This window comes from Rhinolophus ferrumequinum, chromosome 21 (assembly GCF_004115265.2).
Source record: "Rhinolophus ferrumequinum isolate MPI-CBG mRhiFer1 chromosome 21, mRhiFer1_v1.p, whole genome shotgun sequence".
Classification (NCBI taxonomy): Eukaryota; Metazoa; Chordata; class Mammalia; order Chiroptera; family Rhinolophidae; genus Rhinolophus; species Rhinolophus ferrumequinum.
In genome coordinates this window covers 25,362,373-25,382,432 of record NC_046304.1, presented here as the reverse complement: position 1 = coordinate 25,382,432, position 20,060 = coordinate 25,362,373, and the positions used below count along the sequence as shown (strand labels likewise).

Here is a 20,060-nt window from a genome sequence, read left to right as displayed (position 1 = left end):
CAAGGGAGTTGTTTAGGAGAAACAGTGTCCGTTTGTGGCCAGCGATAATACTTTCCATTCAATAGAGTTTGCAGCTTGCTGATTCATATGATTGCAGGCTGGCGCCCTGCTGGCGAGCCTCTCCACTGAAATTAAATCCACTCTCTTCAGTTATAAATTATAATGCTCTATAAACAACACTCCCATTGGGAATGGGGAGAGAGGATGAGAGAGGGGAGAGAGAGAGAGAGAGAGAGAAAGAGAGAGAGAGAGAGAGAGAGAGAGAGAGAGAGAGAATGAGAGAGAGAGAGAGAGAGAGATTGGAAAAAAGGAGGGAGGGAGAGAGGGGGGAAAAAAGAGCTGGAGAGGGAGAGGGTTTCTGCATAGTCCACTCACTGTTTCATGTTCTGCTCTTCTGCAACAAACAAGGAGAGTAAGTCTTGCACAGATAGCACTCCTGCTGTAATTCCTACACTGTTTGATGTAGAGCCCAGAAAAGAAAGTGGGATAGTAATGTGAGTCTATGAGGAAAAGCACTCAGAAATCAATGAGCATGCAAGAAGAAAAAAATAAAATAGATTTTATACATGGATTTTTTTTTTCAAATACATTATTGAATGTATCTTTGGAATCTCAAGGGAAAAACCAAAGTAAAACACAATTCTTGATTCTAGTTAGATAAATTAGATGTACACATTGTACATCTTTTGATATCTAAATCGATCACAAATATTCCCTCCAAATGCATGGGAAAGCAAAAATTTAAAAAATCAGGCCCCAACGGCCACAGACAAGGAGTCCAGAGCAAAAAGAAAGTTCAATGATTTAATCACCCAGAGCACCCAGAGATTAACCACATTTTTTGCTGTTTATAAATACCTATTTCAGAATTCAATGTTAAATTTATAGGACAGTGATACCTCAATTGTTCAATGTTGAAGAGATTTTTTTTTTTTTAAGTGGTTTCAAAAGGGGAAAAATAGCAAATATTCTGTTTGGTCAATTAGCTGAATAACTCATGAGAGAGTCCATCATAGAGGTGGTTTGTATGCACCAGTTTCAGGGCATTAACTTATAACTGTATTTCAGTTTTCTCGTATTTGTATGAATCACTTTCAGGAGGGATTGATGCCCCAAACCAGGGTAGAAACAATTATTGTCATATGCTAATCAATATTCTAGAGAATCACACCCACAGGTTACTTATCACTACAAAAGGACACAGTTCCATATGGAAAAAAAAAAAAAACACCTTTGAAATGTCTTACCAAAAATGATGAACCTGGACAAAACAATGTAAGGGAGGCAGAAGTTGGAAGGGAAAAGGAGGAGAGACGCAAGCCCGTTCAAAACCAGGACTGAACGTGACTTAGGAAAGGCAGGAAACCTACAAAACTGGAGATGCATTTCAGGTGAGAACACTCGAGGAACACAGAATTCTCCACAAACCACCGACTTCCATTTCTCTCTCTTCCTTAGGCAGAGAGAATATTACTCTAATTTTCCTCCCAAAGTAACAAGATAAATGGAAACTCCAGCTTTCTACTGAAGTCACAGGATGAAGAGGAAAAAGAAAGGTGACTGAGATTCCGGTGTTAGACCTAAAGTAATCTTACCAGGCTAAATTCCAAACCCTGAAAAAAAAAGACCGAAAAATTGAAACACTGACCCATACCTTACCAAGAGAATTTGGCTTAGGAACAACTCAGATTTTGCTCTCTCTCTCTCTCTCTCTCTCTCTCTCTCTCTCTCTCTCTCTCTCTCTCTCTTTTTTTTAATGTGTCTGGCTGACTGTCTCTGTCTTTCTGCTTTTGGTTGTGGTGCATACCAAGTAAATTATTTGCTGATAGGTGAATCTCAGCAAATGCTTTTCTTCCTTTGAATGCCTGGTGAGCTTGTTGGGAAAAGTCATTTAAGTCACTTAAAACAATCCCATGAAAAGTAAAACTCAATTCTGAAATCAGAGTATAACTTAGAGCTTAAAAATAAATTAAATAAAGGAAACATTAAAAGATAAATGGAGCAGGATGCTCTGTGGCTGAGGTAATCTGAGTGGAAAGGGAAGAAGGAGGGTTACGTTAATAAATGATTAAAAGGCCTTAACAAGGGCCTATCAGGTTGACCAGGAAAGCATTCTTCTCCTTGGCTCCTCCTCGAGACCACCTTTTTTACATTTGTTCTCAATGCTGATCAATATGGTTTTCATTTGCTGATTTCCATAATGCCATATGTGATCTGCCAGCCTGACATAATGAAGCTAGAAAGAGCTGAAGTCATTTGAACATTCTCGCTTGCATGACTGTCGCCAGTTCACCAAATGCCTGTTATCTGAAAGCCAATATTTTTCTTTTACTTATTGACAAATACCAGAGGTGTTTGCCCCTAGACAGATGTGAAAACTCAACATTGGGCTCTAAATTGAAATTAAGATTCAAGTTAAATATTACATGTTTTCTGTAGCCTTTTTTTTGTTTTGTTATTTTGCCTCTGCTCTTAACCTGTAATTTAAACTTGAGAATAGAGAAAAATAAGATTTAAGTGTGAATTATCCTTCTCTGAACACACATGCTGACCTGTTGATAAAGCAATAAATCACAAAGACTAAAACAAATACTTTATGATGCCCCCAGAGCCTCAGGACATATTTACTGCCCCAATTCAACTTTTCCTATAAATATATCAATTTATTAGGTTGGTGCAAAAGGAATTGCGGTTTAAAAGGTTAAGAATTGCCAAAACCGCAATAACTTTTGCACCAACTTAATAGTTGTCCTACTACTATTTGTCTCTGATAATTTTCACCAAAATTCCTATCAAACTGTATGCTTATTAATTTTTAATGTGTCATAATTTCCTTAATCCATGCTCTAGGATGGAAAAACATTTTTACCACATAGAAGGTTCTTACACTTTTTTTTCATTACATAGTAAAATGAGCAGCTTGTTTAGGTCATCACACATGAGTGAACCATCCATGATGGTTTAAATCTTCCATGATGCCTGAAATGTCTCATTAAAAATTCTCTGCATTGGTTGTTGGTCACTTCTCTCTACGCAAATGACAATTTCAAGGAAAAATACAGAGAGAAACACATTTCTGAAATGATTTATTTTGTCTTTTGCAAGCCAAAGACAAAAAGAAAGTTGCATTCAATCAAAAGAATACTTCTAATTTACATTTAGAACATAAAATTATATATATAGTGCCAGTACCTTCATTCACAATAAATTTTATTCCTTTTTACATTAAACAATAAATATTCTGGTGATTAACCGAAGTCAAATTTTAGTTTCTCAAGAATGTGAAAGTTAGTGGTGGCAGTTTTGTCCTGGAATTACAAAAACAAAAAATCACAGAATTTTGTCAAAAAAATCTGAGTTTTCCCAAAAAGGTGAATGTGTCATGGCTGAGTCAGCCCCCAAAGTTTTATAAACACTCCAATACTGCAATTACTCCAACTCTCAGTTCACAATCCGTTTTATTACATGAGTTTTCCTTCCTTCTTTCCTTCTTTCTTTCCTTCCTCCCTCCCTCCCTTCCTTCTTTTCTTCCTCCCTTCCTTCTTCCCTCCCTTCTCTCATTCCTCCCTCCCTACTTCCCCTTTTTATACACATGGTCATCCAGCAAAGGCCATGGCTGCCTCAAAACAAAACACAGGAAAACAAAAGAAAACTGAAGGAAGGCAGTGCCGCAAATATCTAAAGGAAAAGTCCTTCAAGAGAACAAACTTTTCCTGGGGAATGAACACCATGCTTGCTTACTCAGCCCTTGCTTCCCTTCTCTTAAAGAATGGTTGGTTGCGTGTTTATTCTCCTTTCTCATAATTCCTGCATCAACAGTGAAAGGATACTAAAACCAAGAGACCTTTGAACTGGCTAGTTTCAGATCATGGATTGTTCAAATTTTTTTGTTGTTGGTTGTTTGTTAATTCCTTTGGAAAACAGTAGCAGATTCTACCCATAAATGGGAAAAGTTCAGACATCACTGTGTTGCTAAAGAATCTTATAAATGCTGTTGAGTTTTGATATAAAAGTTAATAATGAGGTAAACAGTGACGTTCAGCAAAAAACCCCAAGAAAACAATAAACCAATACAAGGATTCTGAAGACATACAATGGTGGAGAGAATGCATTTCAAGGATTTTTCTCTGGGGTTCTGAGATTTTTGGATTATGATAAAAGCAAAGAACAAAGAACATGTCAATCTGTCTAAAAGTACCAAGCTACTTTCTCTTATGAATTTCAAATTAAGTAAATAGGAGATGTCACATTACATGTGTTTGTGTGCGGGGGTCAGATCTTTTAAGCATATACTCATCTTTTTCCCTGTGATATTCATAATAAAAACAATAACATAGCAAGGAAAAGAAAGAAAGGGTAGTCTTGCCTAGATATGAACCAGGGAGAAAAGCAGGAGTGATATTCTCAAAATCTAGTGGAACTAGTGGCAGACTACACTACATGAGAGTTAGCTACTAACCATTTGCTTTACTGGAACCATAATTGGCACACTGAGAGACAAGTCAGATCAACACTCTCCTACATTATAACATCATGGTAACAAAAGGTTAGTCAGAATAGTTGTAAAGACTCTCAGAAAAGATAGACTGCACGTCTAAAGTGAAGTAATGAGGTGGGGAGGGCAGGAAACGGCCACCCATTTGCAGAAGCAACAGCAAGAGAGAGTTCCGTGTACAACTAACTGAGGGGAGAAAACTATCAGGGTTTTTTTTAACGCTAGTGAGTTCAGAAGGATGAGAAAAATTAGGAGTTAGAACAGGATGACAGAAGAAAATTTTAACAAAAGGAAGAAAGAAAGGCATTATCTCCTGAGATGTCAAGACAGACCTAATAACAAAGTCAGTAATAAGTGGTCCCCTTTCAGAGAAAAAAAAAAATCTCTGGGAGGTTGTTTGTAAATCCTTTGCCTCAGGTGGGGCAATGATATCTTTCACTGCTTTGTAGAGGAAGGTGTACCCACCAAACTAGAGGGCACTTTTCTCTCCAAAAGGAAAATGACCAGTAATCTGCAAAATTGGGATAGTTGGTGTTTGGTTTTTTGTTTGTTTGTTTGTTTGTTTTTTAACATTTTATACATTTCATAATAAAATGAAACATGAAGCTTAGAACTGGATCACTTGGCCCTTTCTCTTATCTCTCTTATCTCCTCCTAGTTCAAAATGCTTGCATCTCTTAGTAGCCAACATTCTCTGAGATCTGTGGCTGAGCTTAATGCTTTCAGACCTCAGCACCATCTTCTTTGTAGATTTTGCCTTTTTCAAAAAAATCAACTTAGCCTACCCACCACAGCCACTCTGCTTCTTGTTGTAATGCCGCTTTCGGTGGGCACACAGAGGATCGTAGCCCGTCTTGTACTGTCACGTTGTGGGTTTGGTGCTTGCCACACTTCTTCCAGGAAGTTCGGTGGGCCTTAGGAACATTCACCTTGTTTTCAGGAGTTGTGGTCTACTGTCATCTCCACTGTATCCATGGCACTTGCAAGAGTGCCTGGAATAGATCAGTCATTCAAAACACAGATGCTGAACGATGGAGATCTTTAGAAGCAATGAGAGGATTTGCAGAAGCCCTTAACATGTCTATGGTTTCTCAAGTAGCAGTAAAATTAAAGAAGTAGGAGAACCAGGAGGAGGAGGAGCAGTTGCTGTAGACGTTGTGGTCACCATAGCCTTAAGTGACAAGTTGGGAGTGCAGGTGAAATCCAGTTGTCTAGCTGTGGCTACACAGAAATCTGTGGCTCAGGGGCCTTATCATCAGTAGAGATTTACTCCCCTTCAACTGGGCTCCCAGGGAACTCTGAACTACAAAAGAAGGTTTAAGCAAAGGTGGAAAACCAAGATCTTGAGTAATGGAAGGATTTATAGTCGAGTTTAGCAAGTGAGAAATGAAACGGTGAGGTAAGTACCTTATTAGTAAAGCAAAGGTCAGGACCAGGTCAGGATGGGTTAAGACAGAAGAGCCCCATCAGAAACTATAGACGTAGTCCGGATGGTTAAAGACATTTAAACATGCCCTCAGTTTCCTTACTCTAAAATATCAGGGACCAAGTCTAATTATTAGAAATCATACAAAGGAAATCCAAGTGTAATCAGTAAGTGCAAATTAATGAGGAGAGTTGAGAAACATGTCTGTTGAAGGCAGATAAAGAAAGGACTAAATTATTTCATTTCTTGATCTACTGTATACTCTACACTGGAAATAGAATTTCTATTTCTAGAGCAGGTAGGGCTCTATCACACATCCTATATGTGTTCCCACTTTTCAGTCCACGTGGGTGGTGGTTATTATTTTGAATGTATTCCTACTTCAATAAGTCACAAATAAGCTTACCTATTCAAATGACCACAATAAATGATAAGAAATAGCACACCGACCCATGAGCAGCAAAGACCCAGAAGGCAACACTTAAAACATAAATTGCCAACAGCAACCCTATCAGGTTTCATAAATCAGGGCAGCAATGGCCCTAAAGAGTGGGAATGAGAGCTGCAGTAATTGCAGCCTTCTGTCTGGGAGCATACTGTAAAAATAGCCACAGTAAGCACTCCTCCTGACCAATCAGTAGACTCCTATTAACCTCCTGGCCAATTACAGGATGATTGGCTAAGCAAACAAAGAATTATTGGCTGTTTAGTTGGGACTTTATTCAGGCCTCTCTCTTCCCCTGTTTTTCATTCTGTTCCTCCTCTCCTCCCCACCCCCCTTTCCTGTTAGGAAAAAACATCTGCAAACACCTGATATTCATCTAAGTCTCTGCAGTTGTACAGTCTTGTTAAATTGTTACCACCTTTTCCACAAGCAGTTTTGGCAATTAACCTCCTGGCCAGGGACTTCAAAGAAAACAACTGTTGAGTTTAACCTCTCTGAGCTACCATAGATTCTTTTATGATTTTTTCCTGAAACACTTTCATCCAGAGAGGAAAAAAAATGCAGACTGATAAAATTAATGTTTATTTTAATATTTGGTTAATTTATTAAGAAGACAAATGCCTCAGACATTGGCCATAACGAGGTGCATTCGCTTCTCAAAGTCTCCACAATGTCAGGTTTTATTTTAAATTTACATTCGCAACACATGTGCGCTTCTCTGCTCTTCCACAAATCCTACATTTGCTGGAATCCAAGGATTTGATACATTTGACCCTCTCTTGCCCCTGTTCACAAATCTCTCATATGTTTCTCAAAACTGTTTAAAAGTTCAGAATGAAAAATGCATGTAAAATTAATGCTAAGAACCAAAGTTGCCATTAAAAATCTATTTTCATTTTATATTTTTACCCTTATAGATACACTTTTTACGTTAAAAGCAAGGCTAATCCCCGACTCTCATGAGAATAAACTACTAGCAATAAAGATCAAAATATATGACTGAACAAGCAATACAATTCTTCTTGAGTAATCTTGTGGCCTAAGTGTTTTAATGCAATTTATGCTATGTAACCAGCTTTTTACAGCTGCATATAATAATAATAATGGGCCTGATCTTACCAGCTAAAGGCAGGTTTGCGGAGGTGTGTTCACTTTTTCAGGCCACAAAGTTCATTTAGAATTTTAATAAAAATGATTAAATACTTAGCAGATCCTGAGAACTACTGGTTTCTCCACTATCTCTGGTAAGGTCAGGCCTTGTAAAATTGCCACTAATACTTTTGCCACTCTTTATGAAACCTGAAGAACTCTATAACTGACTTGGAGTATATGTATAGCTTTTCTAGATGTACCATGAGGTTGAAATAATAAATCCACAGCAAAAGCAATAGAGCTTTTGTTTGATATTTACAGCCACCAATACCTTCATGTTATAATTAATTATCCCCACCCCCAAACCATAAATAACTGTTCTCTGGAAGATGACATTTTACAGTGCAGTACTACACAATGTGACAATTTTGTCAAGGGCTTGGCTTGAACCATACAGCACTATTCTGCCAATACGATCCCCAGCACCACTGCCACCAGTCTAGGGGTAAAAGGAGGGAGCACAGCACTGTCGTAGCTTTTGGACTAAGACAGATGTGACATAGAAATCTGATTTTGCTATTTATTAGTTGTGTTGAAAGTGGGCAACTACAAATAACTATACCTATCTTGTAGGGATGTTGTGAGAACAAAATGGGGTTGAGTATATAATGTAAAAGTCACAAATGTTTACTTGGCCTGTACTGTTTTAAAGATCAGAAGATATCCATAAAAATGTGAATTTCCTGTCTCTTTTGACTCCATGGAAGGTCTGGCAATGCCACGCCTACGTTTCTGCAGTGGCAGCATGAAATGCAACAGTGCAGTAACCTTGAACACAGGTAATTTGCTGCGTCCCCACCATTTAAACTTGGCCATCAGAGCATCTGAGCTTCTCAATCCCTAATGAATAGTTGAAAACAGAACTTGGAACAGTGTCCAGCACATAATGTTCGGTACATAGTAAGTACTCAATAAAAGGGCGGTATTATAAGAAGAACTACCACACCAAATAAAATCAGTTAACTCCAAAATTAAGGGAGCTTTCGTATGAGGTGTGATAAAAAAATACGGTGAATGTTTAAAAAAAAATTATTACAGTAAAAAACACATTTCCATTAATCCCCCTCAAGATACTCCCCCTCACTTCAAACACACTTATCCCATCATTCTTGCCACTTTATGAAGCAGTTCTGGAAGTCCTCTTTTGTGAGCATCTTTAATTGTGCTGTTGTGGCTGCCTCGATATTCTGAATCAATTTGACTTTGGGGAAGAGCCAGAGTCGCACAGTGCCAGATCCGGTGAATAAGGTGGATGAGGACACACCATAAGGTTTTTATTTCACAGAAATTGCTGTATACCAGAAGCAATGTGTGACACGGAGCCTTTCCTTGAGATCATAAAATACAGTGAATGCTGCTGCTGAGCACCAACCAACAGAAAGGCAGGGACCTTCAATATGGGAAGCAGTGCGTGGGACCTTAGTAACAGTGTGTTACAAGTTTCAACGTGTTCGGTACAGTCAGTTGGGTGTGAGCTACGGTTGAGAGAAGGTGTGTTTTAAAGTGTACCATAAATCATCCTCCATCATGACAACGCTCCATGTCACACATCGCTTCTGGTATATGGCAATTTCTGTCAAATAAAAACATTACGGTGTGTCCTCATCCACCTTATTCACTGGATCTAGCACCATGCGACTTCTGGCTCTTCCCCAAAGTCAAAATGATTCAGGACATTGAGGCAGCCATGACAGTGCAACTAAAGACACACAAAAGAGGACTTCCAGGACTGCTTCAGAAAGTGGCAAGAACGATAGGATAAGCGTGTTCAAAATGAGGGGGAGTATTTTGAGGGGGATTAATAGCAATGTGTCTTTTACTCTAACAAGTTTTCTTAACTTAAACATTCACCATATTGTTTGATCACACCTCGCATACATTAGCTAAACATTTTATGTAGCAGAGACTATATCAGGCTCTTGGAATAATAAAAAAACTTCCATGTGTTTATATATACTATATGAAAGTTTAGAAAACAACATATATATGTATGTTTTCAAAACCTTCCAAATATCTCTACTGATCTAAAATTCCTATAGCACTTTCTTTTCATAATGCCTCCTCTGGAATTTAGCACCTACTGTCTTGTACTGTTATTTGCATCCCCAACCAACTTGTAAGTCTCAAGTGTGTATTCTCCAGAGCCCTGTTGAGAATATAAAAATACCTCTCATTCAGGAAATTAGGGAAATAGCCAGTCTCAAACAAGGAAACAGGTGAGTTATACTTAAGAAGAATACCTGTTGAGAGGCAGAAGTCTGTTAGAGCTACTTTGATATAAGAAACACCTGTAATTAGGAGGGTTGTATACAACTAACTGTATAAGTGTTTGAAATGTTTTCGTTTTCTTCAGTTCAAGTAAATTCTCTGCTCTGAAATATTATTTAAAATACCAATTTTCATGACAAACTTTACAGATAGTTCAAAGATCAACTTCAATCCAGTGCAATCATACATTCTGAAGTAATGGGATCCCAATCAGGGACTAGGCTGTGTTATTACCCATAGTCCCATCCTTTTACTGTGATTGTGAGGGTTCCAAGGAAAGAAACTGAAGAACATAGTCAGTGGAAGATCCAAGCCTAGAATTCAAATCTGCCTCTCTAAGCTCAGGATTCTATTATTTTTACTTTAATTATAGCTCCATTCTCAAAGCCACAAAAACCACCTACCAATTTGATTAGGTCGTTTTAGACATCTGGGGAGGGAGTGGGTAGAAATACACCTAAGAGGTCAGTCATTTTAAATAATTTATGTTCGAAAGCAATTTTCAGACTGACCCAAACTAGTACACAAAGGACGGCAGTGACCTTGTGCTATGGAACAGTAATGTGTCCGCTGTATGTCTGGGGTAGACTGTGCACAGAGGAAGGAGTCCTCAGTCAAGAGGCTGCAGAGAAAAGAACAAAAATACGTCTTTACCGAGAAGATAAAAGGCAACCCCAAATTCCAGGAGTATCTTAGAAGCAGCCAGGGAAGGTCTGGCAGTTTCTGCAAACAAGTGGCCTGGGCTGAAATTTGTGAGGGGAGGAAAAAATGAAATATGTCATGTACATGAAGTTCAAATCAAACCTAAAACTTCCTCTGTCCACTCTCATTAAGAGGACTTTCATATTAAACAGAACTCTCAAGAGGAAAGCGATTTCTGGTCATTCTCATTGCAATATTTATCTTTTTATTTCTTTGTAATTTTTATATTCTATGTCAACTTAAGTAAAAAAAAGGGGGGGGAGGGGTATCTGTGCTGAACATTTAAGAACAATTTTAAAAAGTAACATTCAATGACACGAGGGTCTGGTGCTATGCTATACAGTTCAGTGAACTCCCGCACAGATCAGCAAGATGGTTGGAAATGCCTCTCTCCGTCTGTTTTTCATCTCCAAAGTCTGTGTACTCAGTAGAGTGTGAAGAGAGCCTCTCTTCTCTTCAGAACATTCTCCCAATGGTCCTGCCCCAACCCCCATTCCCTCCCCACAGCCCCTGCAGCAGAGAACAGGAACTAGAGCAAATGCTTTTGTGAATTAAGAGATCTTGTGAGCGTAAATTTGGTCAGGCTGCTCCTTTCTGCAGGCCAGACCCCGCTGCTGCCCCAGGATGTGAACTGTCAGTTTGCATAGCTGGTGATGAGTTGCAGAACCATCAGCAAAGGTGAAGACGGCAGAAACAAGAAAGATTCAAGACTGGTGGAAATCATTTCACAAGGAAAATTTCAGCCATCAGTGGGAGGAAGCTTTGAAAAATGCTGCCATTTCCGAGTCAGAATGAAGGAAAAATTAAATTACTGCCGGTGAGGCGAGCCAAAGTTGCATCTCCCTCCAGGGAGAGTTTTGATAATGGTAAACATTTGACAGCTGGCCTGGAGTTGTTATCTTGTTCTAACAGTTGTTATGGTCTAAATGAATATTTCTGATAAGGAAACAGAAAGAAAAATTTAAACACTTTGATATTTTTATGTTTTAAACCTTATGGTTGTGAGCCCAACAGGTTTACAGCAATTTGTCACTGAGGGCCTACTCAAAATGCTGTAATGATCCTGGTCTGGAAATCTTACCAGTATCATTATTTCCGTTAATCTATATGAAGTAATTCTTTGATGTAAATCAACTTACTAAGAAATTATCTTTAACCTTTCGCTTCCTCAGCAACTCAGAAACAATTTCAACAGTTGACTTGGAGAAGGCAAGAAAATAAAGGGTTAATTAAAGCAAACCTAAAAGCTCAAGAAAGTAAAGTTCAAAAACCTGCGGAGAAAGGCTGTGTTGTTAAAGAATGAGTTTTTTAGCTATTGAGGGTCAACCATTATAAAATTTTAATCTTTCACAGATTTTATTATTTTATGAAGAATATTGGGCCAAACACTTCCGAAAGTCACAGAGATAAAATTGCCAACATTTTAAACTTAAAAAGGACCGCTTATTGGGTGCCTGAGGATTTTGTATCACCAGAAGATGTAGAGTTGCCTCGAGGGATATTTCATTATAAAACATTTGCTCAATTCCTATATATAGCATAAGAAAACAAGTCGGAGCTATTCTGGAATATTCCAGGTCTTCACAAGCACTGCATCTCTGGTATCTAGACATACTACCTGTAGAAAGGTCAGAAAAGACCAGAGGGAGTCCAGTTGTCTTATACGGATTTGCTGATCGTTGTTGTCTTCAAAGAATTAAAGTCCTGAGAATATTATAACCCTCTCTCAATCTGCTTTAAAAAAAGGATATCTACTCTCTTAAATTTACTCTGCCTCTCACATTCTCCTCGACGGGAGTTTACCAGTGGCCGAAAAGTAGGGACAATGGCAAAAAGCAAAGAGAGAAAAGAGTCAGAAAATTGTCCTCTGGAATGAACAAGAACATGCAACTTATTTTCAGAAAAGTATTTTTTGTAAAATTCGAGCTTTACTTGCCTAAAATGTAATGGATATAATGTTATGTGAATTTAGGATTGAGCATTTAGAAACAAATTCACTGAGCATCTACTCTGGGATAAAAACAGAGGATTTAGTCTAGATCCTCAAGGAGCAAGCAGTAAGGTACACTGGCCAAGGGAATCAGCCCACCGAACTTGTAGGTGTCCTAGCTTTCTGTCACTTGTATACTTAGAATGCATTTGCAAGCATTATGCCTTAACTGAAGTAAAACTTTAGCCAAAATCTTTCCCTATTTTTCTTTAAAAAAAAAAATCAGAAAATCTACCTTTATTCCTGTATTTGTGGGAAATACAAATACAGGGAATATCCTGTATTTGTATTTTCATTATTTTTTTTCCCCAGGGACCCTGCTCTGCCTTAATATAAAAGTATATAAATCGATATTAAAGTATGGTATTTTGAGAATGTTTCAAAGTAAGGTCAAACTGGTGTTAAAAACCCTACTAGTGAAGGCTAAAATAACAGTCTGGCTGAACAGTCTTAAGTGCAGCTGACTCCAATTACTAAGTACATCCCAGCAATTTTTTTTTTTTTTTTTTTACTAACAAGAACAATGCAAGTGAGTCTTTGAGTTAAAAAATAATGTCAAAGAGAAGTTACTCATAAGAGAAATTAGATAAATTTTACCAATACTGCAGCCATACAGGCAGCTTCAGCACTGGAAAAGTAGAGTTCTTTCTTTAACAATCAGAAAAAGAAATGAAGGAGATTCTAAGAGGGAACAAATGTCAGAGGGGAAAAAAAGCTTCTTTCGACTAAAACATCCAAGAGAATTTTGGATAAGAAAATATATACATCATCTAACCACTACAAAATCATGAAAATAGTTCTTTCCAATAAAAATTTAAAAATTTATTATGGAGAATTTTGAACATTCACCAAAATAGACAGAAAAATATAATAAAACCCAAACATCTAACATACAACCCAATAACCATCAAACCATGGCCCAGCCTGTACCCATCCACCTCTACTTCCCTCCTGTACTATTTTGAAGCAAATCCCAGATGTCATCAAATCAGACAAAGTACATGAAAAAGCAGAGTTCCTCCAGGTACATTATTCCAAACTGACTGCCCCTTTCTACCTTCACCTCCACCCACAAATCAATTTTTTTCTGATGATTAACTCCCTGCCCACCCTCCCCACCCCCCCATAGGATGTTGTTATTACTACTATTACTACCCAGGGCACAATGTGAATCTAGTTAAATAGAGACACTTCTTAGATACACAAGACTTGTTTTACATGAGGGTTGATGACCTCCATATACGCTTCCATTCTTAAAATTCTATGAGTCCTCTATGCAAACATCCACTTTGGATAAGTGTTCCTCCATTACCAAAACTGGGGTCACATCACCTTGCACCAAGGAAGGCACAGTGGTTAAGGAAGTACAGTAAGTCCTCACTTAACATCATCAATAGACTCTTGGAACCTGACTTGAAACAAAACGATGTATAATGAAACAAATTTTACCATGTGCTGATTGATATAAACAAGAGTTAAGTTCCTACAGAATATTTCTGGTAACAAAAACATCACCGAACTTCTAAATAAAGACCCAAAACACTTCTAATATCAAACATGGAAATAAATGTGTGCTATACGTACATTTAAGAAAGATAAATAAAAACAAGATAATGATTTTCCAAACTGCTTATTCCAGTTCAAGGTCGCAGGTGGCTGAGCCTATCCCGGCAGCTCAGGGCACAAGGTGGGAACCCACCCAGGACAGGACGCCCTTCCACCGCAGGGCACACACACACACTCCACACTCACTGACACTGGGACAATTAGACATGCCAATTCCCATAATGTGCACATCTTTGGGAAATGGGAGGAAACTGGAGTACCCGGAGAAAAAAACCACAGACAAGGGGAGAATACGCAAACTCGACACAGACAGTGGCTCAACCAAGATCGATTTTTTTTTCCTTATCAACGTTATAATAAAACGACGTTGAATGAAATGATGTTATCCAAGGACCTGCTGGTAGTGGTTAAGACATCAGCATCAATCACACAGATCTGGTTTTAAATTTGGCTCTGCCAATTACCAACTTGGTGTCCTTGGACAAGTTACTTACCTCTCTGAGTTTCTGCCTTATCTCTAAAACTGGAATAATAATAACCACCTCTCAGAATTGTCAAGATTAAATTCATAACATGTACAGAATGCTTAGCCAAGAATCTTAATAACAAATGGTAGCTCATTTTTAAAATTAAGCAAGAGAATCTTACATGTGATAAATATCAATAATGTACGAGGTATGATCAAACAATACCGTGAATTCTTAAACAAAAAAAAAATTATTACAGTAAAAGACACATTGCTATTAATCCCCCTTAAAATAGTCCCCCTCATTTCAAACACACTTCTCCCATCGTTCTTGCCACTTTCTGAAGCAGTTCCGGAAGTCCTCTTACGTGAGTCTTCGGTTGTGCTATTGTGGCTGCCTCAATGTCCTGAATCATTTTGACTTTGGGGAAGAGCTAGAAGTTCCCTGGTGCCAGATCCAGTGAATAAGGTGGATGAGGACACACTGTAATGTTTTTATTTGACAGAAATTGCTGTATACCAGAAGCGATGTGTGACACGGAGTGTTGTCATGATGGAGGATGATTTATGGCACACTTTAAAATACCTTCTCTCAACCGTAGCTCACACCCGACTGACCGCACCAAACAAGTTGAAACTTATCACACATTGTTACTAAGGCTTGATGCATCGCTTCCCATATTGAAGGTCCCTGCCTTTTCATTGGATGGCGCTCAGCATTCACTATATTTTGTGATCACAACAGAAAGGCTCGGTGTCACACATCGCTTTTGGTACAGCAATTTCTGTCAAATAAAAACATTATGGTGTGTCCTCATCCACCTTATTCACCAGATCTGGCATTATGCAACTTCTGGCTCTGCCCCAAAGTCAAAATGACCATGAAAGGTAAATGTTTTGAATCAATTCAGGACATCGAGGCAGCCACGACAGCACAACTAAAGACACTCACAAAAGAGGACTTCCAGAACTGCTTCAGAAAGTGGCAAGAACGATGGGATAAATGTGTTTGCAGCGAGGGGGAGTATTTTGAGGAGGATTAATGGCAATGTGTCTTTTACTGTTATAATTTTTTCTTTAAAACTTTTATTTATTTAAGTGTGTTTTTCCAGGACCCATGAGCTCCAAGTCAAGTAGTTGTTTCAATCTAGTTGTGGAGGGCGCAACTCACAGTGGCCCATGTGGTGATCGAACCGGCAACCCTGTTGTTAAGAGCATCACTCTCTAACCAACTGAGCTATCTGGCCTCCCCCGTAATAATTTTTCTTAATTTAAGCATTCACTGTAGTTTTTGATCACACCTCATATATGGTGAGGGATTCAGTGAAAGAGAAAATGGGGGTAAAAATACTCTACTTTTATAAATCGTACCCTCAACTAACTTCTCTTAAGAACTTGAGGATCTCAGTATAATTGTTTAATGGTAACTTTTAATAAGCTCATAATCTAAAACATAGGTGATTCAACCTGTTCATAACTCGATCTTTAAAAAATCAAATGTCACACACATAAAGGTAAAGGGTCTTAGTCAAAAAATCTAGTATTTATATCCCAGTGTAAGAATTCAGGGTAGGGGGGATGAACACACACTACCTTGCCTAAATCAATCAGCCCAGTCCATTTGTACAGGTGAACCAGAGTAAAGAGAAGTGATAGTGCTGATAATAAAAAGTAGCAGTGGTGGCAATGGTCTGTCACTTGGCTTCATGCCTGCATCATTTCAGTATTACACTTTTGGGAAAAAAAAATCACTCAAATGAACAAAGGGCATGAAGAGGCATGCTTTTTGCTTCCTCAATATTTGTCAGGACACCTGCGGATTAGGACAAAATATATCTTAACTCATGCACTGTCAAACCACTACATTACAATCTGTAATGTGCCCAATGTCATTGATAAGGAAAAGAACAGATATGAGAGTTTTATGTAAGAACTATATACCTATTTATTAATTTAAAAATCACAAACTAGAAGATTTTCACTGACTTTTCAATGAGAGTATTCTTTTCTCTTTCTTTTGCATTCCAAAGTTATATAAAGATTATTCAAAACTAGCCAAATGCCAGAGCATTATTGCTCCAGGGGGGAAAAAAAAACAAGGAAAGATTAGCAACTTTTATGTGGCTTTACAAATCAAGTCTCTGTTGGTGTGATTACCCAGTAAATGTTTGTGATCACCATTTAATGGGGTTACTTTTCTTTAGTCTTTCCCATATCTATTCATTTCTGCTGCTTTAGGAAGAATAATCTTCCTAAATTCATCACTTACCCACCTCAAAAATCTTTCGTTCCAACCCTTGTCCCCTGTTCCAAGTCTTCCAGCTGCACTTTTCCTTTCACAGTCTGGTCCTAACCTCTCCAGATAGTTGGATCGTGGTTCCACAACTTCCCTTCACATATCCTTTCCTATATATTCAAAGCAGATTCCAATTTGTCCTCAAATTAGTCCAGCACGTGCATGCCTCAGTGCCTTTTTTTTTTTTTTTTTGGCAATAGGAGTTCCTTTCCTCAGTCTCCACCTATCAAAATTCTACCTCTTCCTCAAATTCTAGCTTGAATGGCATTTTTTCCCACACAATTTTCTCTGATCTCCCCAGTTAGAACGAGTCCTTTCCTCCTGTGTGTACTGTACTCTGAGAGGACTTGATCTGCCTTGTACTATGGTCACTAGAGGGGTTTTTTGTTTTGTTTTGTTGTTTTGTATTTTAAGTCACCTGAATTCCAAGTTTCTGGGGGTCAGGAAGCATGCCTTTTTCATTTTTTTGTACCACTTAGAGCATGGAGCCTGATGACTTACACTGAACAGTGCTGCATATTTGACATCTAGGAAACTGTCAATAAAGCATTTACATCTATTTTGATAAGCAGTCCACACAGGAATCATTTGAAGGCAATTTCTTAATTAGCTCACCAACTCCTAGACATTCTGGTTTTTACTATAGACAAAGCCCCCACTAAGCCCATATGGTATGTACACAGTATATATATAAATGGAGCAGCCTATTCTCTCTCTCGACACAGTAAGAAATTGAAGAAGGAAGACACATGTGTAAGAGGAAACACCAAAACCACAAATATGGAAACAGTATTTGTGAACCTCTTTAAGCCAGATCACAAACAGCTTTAACCTCATCACACTTCGTTAAAAGGAGCAAGTGAGGAAACTGAGAAGGGAAAAAAATACCTTTAAACTTATTTTTTTTCTAAAGCCATCAAAATTTTTAGAATAGGTCAACTGTAACTCTAAGGAGAATAATGTATATATAATCTTGAAGAATGCATCTATTGCTTCTCAGCCTTTTGGCTAAGATCAAGCGAAGAATGCATCTATATTTCAAAACTTCAGTCACTGGCAATTAATACAAAGTAAGTGCTGGGGTAAAATAAATATAAATAAAAACTTAACAATAACTCTTGAAGACCCAAGAATAATCAAACTCATCTCTGTCTCCATTACAATTGAGTTGCTTTTTTCTAGATCTAATAGATATAATGAATACAATCAAAGGCATAAAATGGGTTTAATTATAACTTGCCAAATATTACAGCTAATTTAGGATGGCATATTTTTCTAATTTTAAAAAATGTATTGCTGATGAAACTATATCAACTTAAGGTCATTTTATTCTCATCATCAAAACGAAAATATTATGGGTATGAAAAGAATATTCCCAAACATTGCATCTTCTGAAAATACTCAGCAATATACCCAGAAAAGAAAAATTTTGTTAGTTTCCTGCTGAATCCCTAACTATAGCTGTTACTTAGACCCAGAGCCAAAAAAACAAATGTTCTAGTAAAAAAATTCTAGAATTTCAACAGAGCAAAAGATTCTTACTCCAACAATAAGTCTTAAACACCTAAAACATTCAAATACACCACACTGTCCACCTTATTCCTCAATGTCTCAAAGTTGTCCCTAAATGGACAATTTATTTTATCACTTAACAATCAAGTTAAGAGAAAAATACAAAATGGCTTACTAGAAGATGTTCAGAAATGTGTAGGTAACACTGCAATGTGAGTTTATACCCTCTACAGAGTAATGTTGTCCTCTACAAGTCATATAGCTGAGGTATAATAGTAACCTTTTAAACTGTACTGTGAAAGTCAGCATTGCTATACTTTCCACATATACTCACCATTGGTAATTTATTCAGCTTGAAATTGGAGTCTCTTAAGATATTTGCTGGGGTTAAACTTAGGTTTGTGGTTTCGACAAAGCTAAGATGTTTAAAGATGGGCCATTTAAATTTCAATTAATTACAATAAAACAAAAAATTCAGTTCCTCAGTTATAGAAGTTGCATTTCCAGGGCCCAGTAGCTACACGTGGCTATCCTATTGGACAGCACAGACCTAGCACATTTCCATCACTGCAGAAAGTTCTACTGGCCAGTACCATTCTAAAGATTACCAGTCTTATAGGTTGTATTTGCTTTAGTGCCACGGCTCCACGGCAAAGGGAAAGAAGACAGAACTGATAATGCCACCTGTCGATTTTGTTCTTAGGCTGAAAATTGGATTTTTATAATGTTTCAGAATAGATTCCCTGTCACCTCATGATCTGAAGACATAGAAGGAAAAAAAGTGGCCCCTTCGTGGACTCAAAGAAAACAAACCAACCAAAACAACCACAACAAAAAACGGAAAACCCACCACCGCCCACAGAGCATGTGGGCTGTTTTACTGATAAGAAACAGTATTTAGCATTTTGAACAAAAATAATATTCCCATTATTTAGAATGTGCTCATATCTGCTATATACACATTTGGTCTTTGGGAGGTACATGTATTTTCACCTCACCAAGAACTTAGCCTCCCTGTGGCTGACATCAGGCATGTGGAAGCAACACGGTCAAGTGATATGAACACAGGTTTTGAAACCAGACAAGAGCTGAGTCCTGTATCCCTTCATACACGCTCACTAGTGATGTGACTTTTGAGCAAGTTACTGAATCGTTTTGTGTCTGCATTTACCAACAGAGAAAGAAGCAAAGATCAGGTCAACTTCCCAGGACTGAAGTCAGTATTAAGTAAGGTAAGGTCTCAACTAGTACAGTATGTGATATAATCAGTTGTACTGGCAACTACTCTGGAAGACACCCCCTCAAAAAAAAAATCACCATAATAATGCCACTAATAATAGCTATTAGTAAATCAATTTTTTAAATTAAAAACCAGCTTTATTGAGATATAATGAATACATCATTCAAATCATCCACTTGAAATGTATAATTCAAATGAATCAAGTCTTTAAATATGTAATTCAGAGTTGACTCAGTATCCACCATGGGTTAGTAACAACGCAAGTTTCTAGGGCAGTGGTTCTCAAACGGGGACAATGTTGCCCTCCAGGGGACATTTGGCAATGTTTGGAGACATTTTTAATTGTCATGATTGTGTATGTGTGGGGGGCCAACTAGTATGTAACAAGCAGCGGCTGAGAATGCTGCCAAATACCCTACATCGCACAGGACAGCCCCCACAATGAAGAATTATCTGGTCCAAAATGCCAATAGTGCTTAGGTTGAGAAACCCTGTCTTAGAG

General features: G+C 37.9%; 1 protein-coding gene and 1 pseudogene across 11 annotated transcripts in view; both read right to left on the bottom strand.

Moving 5' to 3' along the window:
• The window catches only part of BCAS3 (BCAS3 microtubule associated cell migration factor), a 514,510-nt gene that overhangs the window by 185,705 nt on the left and 308,745 nt on the right, over positions 1-20,060 (bottom strand). The gene's annotated exons all lie outside the window — the stretch shown is intronic.
• Positions 5,103-7,795, bottom strand: LOC117012789 (60S ribosomal protein L36a-like; annotated as a pseudogene).